A 4697-nucleotide genomic window follows, 5' to 3' on the forward strand; every position below is an offset into this window, starting at 1 on the left:
ACAGAACTAGAACAGAACTAGAACAGAACTAGAACAGAACTAGAACAGAACTAGAACAGAACTAGAACAGAACTAGAACAGAACTAGAACAGAACTAAAACAGTACTAAAACAGAACTAGAAATCTATGTCATTAGAGTCTTATATGGAGTTCTATAACTTTATTTTACTTCTTGTTTGTTTTTGCAGAAGAGTTTTAAATTATTTATGAAATACTAGCTCCAAAAAAAATTAAATTTTTTATGATCAGTATCAATTTTAAATATTTAACAAACATTTAATGCTATTTACTATTTATATTTATATTGTTTTTATTTTCCTAAAATATATTGCTTATAACTTGTTTTTGGTATTAAAGTATTTTGCCAATATTTAATTTAAAATAATGCTGCAACAACAAAAAAATATTTAAACAAAATATATAGAACAAGTAAGTGGGACAGATAGAAAGACAGGCAGTCGGACGGACGAACGGATGGACAGACAGGCGCAAGCAGCAGTTTTACATACAATATGTTGAAAATGAATTTTTGCGGTAACACTTGCACATATTAATACGTTTTTGCACATTGTGCAGTAAACCAACACCACCAGTACCACCGTTTGTACATTCCTTGTCCATATGTTTAAAACCCAATGAATTTTTTATAGTGATTTTAGAGTTTTACGAATTTTTTAAGGTAATTTTCCATTTTAATATTTAGTTGGGAAGTTATTTGTGTTTTAAGTTTCTCAAGGTTTGCTGGGTTTAGTTTGGAGGTATTTTTGTTGCATGTGTGTGTGTGTTTTATGGTTTTAAACACATACTTTTATGTATACTCCTTTGTGGAATAACAAACATTGTTAAATAACTGTTTTATTTCAGTGAAATCTTTTTTTTATATTTTTTTTGGTAAATAATGAAACATAAAAAAATCCCATTTTGTCACGTACTTAATTGCTATTGTTTGCAAAAGTAATCGAAAAAAAATGTTGGAAAAAAATAAAATAAGAATTAAACAATTTTTTTCGGTTAGCAAATATTATAAATTTGTAATTATTAAATTTTACGTTTTTTTTGCACACACTTTTTAAATAATAATATTTTTAAAAAAATTTATTAAAGAAAAAAAATAGGTTTTAATTTTTATTTAAAATTTATTGATTTTGTAAACATAAAACTTTTCCATAAAATTTTACTATCAACTTAAAAATGTTAAATACTTTAATGTAGGTTGTTTGAAGAAGAATAACAAAATAATAATAATAATACTAATTAAAATATTTAATGTGGTGAACGAACACGTTCGTGTTGTCATCTAAATATGAATAAAAACTCACAGTTCCCAGTAGTGCTTTAAGGATAACTGACTCCTTCTATCTAGTCAAATAATTGTGATTCTTTACAATCGTCGTTGTTGTCTTTAAGAGTTGAACTTTATGCTGAGTTTTATAAACCCTGGTCGTTGTAAGTTTGAACCTAAAACTACCGGGTTATAATGAATACATAAACGCAACATAATTTTACTCTTACTGTCACTAAACCTTTTTCTTGTTTTTAGTATTAAAAACAAACACAACATTTTAATTAGCCCCTAAATATATGCTAACAAAAACATAAGCATAAAAGAAAACACACAACAAAACACGAAGTAATGTTATTTTATATATGTATGTTTTTATTAGGGTGATACCAAAACGACTTCGATCTCCTTTGATCCTCCAACTGATGTTGAAGATCTGTTGCCGAAGTTCTTTAATCACAACTGATTAGATTCCTTGAGAATCCATTTATCAGCAAATGTTTTGTTCTAATTATTGGTAAGGTTTCCACGAGGATCACGCGCCTGATAGGGTTGTAAGTTGTCCAAATAGCGGAAAGAAAGTAGGACATGTCAAAGCCGTCCCCAAGTTAAGGAGCGCAGTCTACAAACAAATAAAGTTGGTCGAGATCTTAAACTGGAGAAGTCATTTGGATAATCTTAAATAATTATTTCGGAGTCTGACCAGAGAATCTTGTTCCTTTGCGCTTTAGACATGGTGGCTGGGATTTTGCGATTGTGATAAATTTCTGACGTTATGCAGGAACATTAGAGTAAGAGAGTCCAAGTGCTTAATGGGAACACCTGCTTTGACGGTCTTATTTCACGGTGGTCTTTTTCATTCACTGGGTAGACTTGATAACGGTCTACCAGGCGGCCCTGAATCCTTCTATAAAGAACTCAGGTGGCAACATATTCCGACAAGGAAAAATCAGTCACTGGTCTAAAGTCACTATGCCATGAAAGATTGCATTAACTAGAATGTAATCTCGATCAACTAATAACCCATTCCAGTGCATTACTTAACCTCTTAAAGCCTGTGGAAACACGCTACTGAGATGGCCCTGTTGTTTCGGCAACATCACCTATAGTTGTATGTATTTGTTAGTCCGAAATAACCATTTAATAAATCAGGATTCCTCTTTAAGTTGAGAGATGTAGGAATTTCCAAAGTTAACACAAACCCAATAATCGCATCAAAAAGTTGAGTGACAGGATTCAATTAAGTCACGTAGCATGAAACACCTTGTTGAGAATGCAACAGCACTAGGGACCTTGCCTGAAGAACTAAATTAGTACTAGTCTCCTGTCGGGACTTTCACGATCGTTCAGCAACCTACATCAGTTCCATTCTCAGACCATAATGAAGGACTTACGGAATGACAGGCAACTACCAAGTGTAACTTCAAAATTTCCCAACTTATACCGGCTCTCTATTGCACGAAGAGTAAGAGATACTCAACGGGTTCAGAAATCCAGCATAGATTGCTCTTTTACATCACCCAGTGACATTTTTTTGAGATCGCAACAGCACCGGAAAGAGAATCCAAACATATATCCTTAAACCAACCTTCTTTCCCTGCGAATTTGGGTTTAAACTACAGGCACTACGTGGTTCCTGAAGGAACCTCAACCAACTTACCAGTAAGGACAAGTCCTGCGGGCAACTGGCCACTCATAGTGCCAGTGTTATACTGGTTCGAGCCCATGCCAAACATCTACAGTTTATAGTCTCGGCAGACCAGATGCATCGGTGGCATCTCTTTTCTGTGGGATATTGCAATAACACCAAATTGGAGATTTCAGCCCAGGAAAAAGCATTAGAGTATGAATTCATTAATATAGAAGAGATCCCTCACCCTAATCTTATGGCTCTTTCCTAATAGGAGAATTCAGTGATTTAACAGGGATTGGGTGAAGGTTTTATATAAACTAACTGTAGTCTTTGAGAATGATCGTGACTTACATCGTGAATATGTTTCCGACACTTTCCAATTAGCAGATCATATATTTCGACTGATCGCTCGCTTGGATCTCTTTTAATAAGAGTTCCAAAGGATTGTATGGAAAGCTTAAGATTGTATACTTTTGTGGATTATGAATCCAGAATAATTACAATAAGTCCACACTAAACACTCCAGTTAAAGAGTAATAGTGATCTTTGTTAGATGTTATTCGAATATTCCCCCATATTGTCATATACTAATTCCACTGAATAAGGACATCCGATGATTCGATATTGGTTGGATTGGTTGTAGAGAGAAAAACATACAATTTTAAACCAATAAAGATAATAATTTTTCCGTGAACAGGTTTAAGAATTTCTTGTAAAGTGAAGAATTTATACTATGAATACATTGCTTCATGGGAACAACGAGTGTCGTGAAACTCCTGAAAGTTCCAGTAACAAGAATTGGAAAATTCTAAGGAAACTAAGATTTGAAACATTGGATTTTAATTCTTTTCATAGATCATGACTAACGATAACAGTAATGATGTTCACTTATATCAAGATGGTATTGTTCCTGTTAATTGCCTGGTATTTATGTTGTTGTATATGTTGCTTAGCGACATTTTGCATGTGAACTTTTAGTATATATGTGTATTGTTTACTGTTGTATTTATATTGAACATTTTAGCACGTTCGTTTGTTTATTTTTTCCATTAAACTCATTGAGTTCACTCACATACACTTAAATTCAAATATTCATACATATATTTTTATACATACTATATGTACATATAAATGTATGTATGTCTGTCAGTCTGACTATAAATATTTTCACTCTCATTACAATGTAGAGCTGGTTTTCTACATGGTTGCCATAGTTTAGAACTTGTATTTTTAACTTTATAAAGTAGGCTTATTGTAATCTTTTGCTCATTTGTTCTAGCTTTTGCTGCCATATTCATTGTTTTTAAAACTTTAATTAAATGATACATTGTAATATATTTAATAATAGATTTGAATTGGAAAATTTCCTATTGTAATTCTGTTTGAATGGTGTTATTTTCAAACTTATATCTTTAACAAGTGTTAACAAGTTAAAAACTTTAACAATCTATTTGCAAAAACTAAGCGAAAATTAATTTTCGTAAAAGCTGTTAGCTAATGGCAAGTTGGTCTAGCCATGACTGTGTATAGTCTAGACTATAGTATAGTAGTCAAGTTTATAGTCTAGTCAATAGTCTATAGTCCCGTCTATAGTCTAGACTATAGTCTATTCTATAGCCTAGTCTATAGTCTAGTCTATAGTCTATAGTCTAGTCTATAGTCTAGTCTATAGTCTAGTCTAGTCTATAGTCTAGTCTATAGTCTAGTCTATAGTCTAGTCTACACTCTAGTCTATAGTCTAGTCTATAGTCTAGTCTATAGTCTAGTCTATAGTCTAGTCTA

At 32.3% G+C, this 4697-nt stretch overlaps 1 protein-coding gene across 3 annotated transcripts in view; it reads left to right on the plus strand.

The window, feature by feature from the left end:
• The window catches only part of LOC124420554, a 154981-nt gene that overhangs the window by 111440 nt on the left and 38844 nt on the right, over nucleotides 1-4697 (plus strand). The gene's annotated exons all lie outside the window — the stretch shown is intronic.

The sequence above is a fragment of the Lucilia cuprina genome, chromosome 6 (genome assembly GCF_022045245.1).
Source record: "Lucilia cuprina isolate Lc7/37 chromosome 6, ASM2204524v1, whole genome shotgun sequence".
NCBI lineage: Eukaryota > Metazoa > Arthropoda > Insecta > Diptera > Calliphoridae > Lucilia > Lucilia cuprina.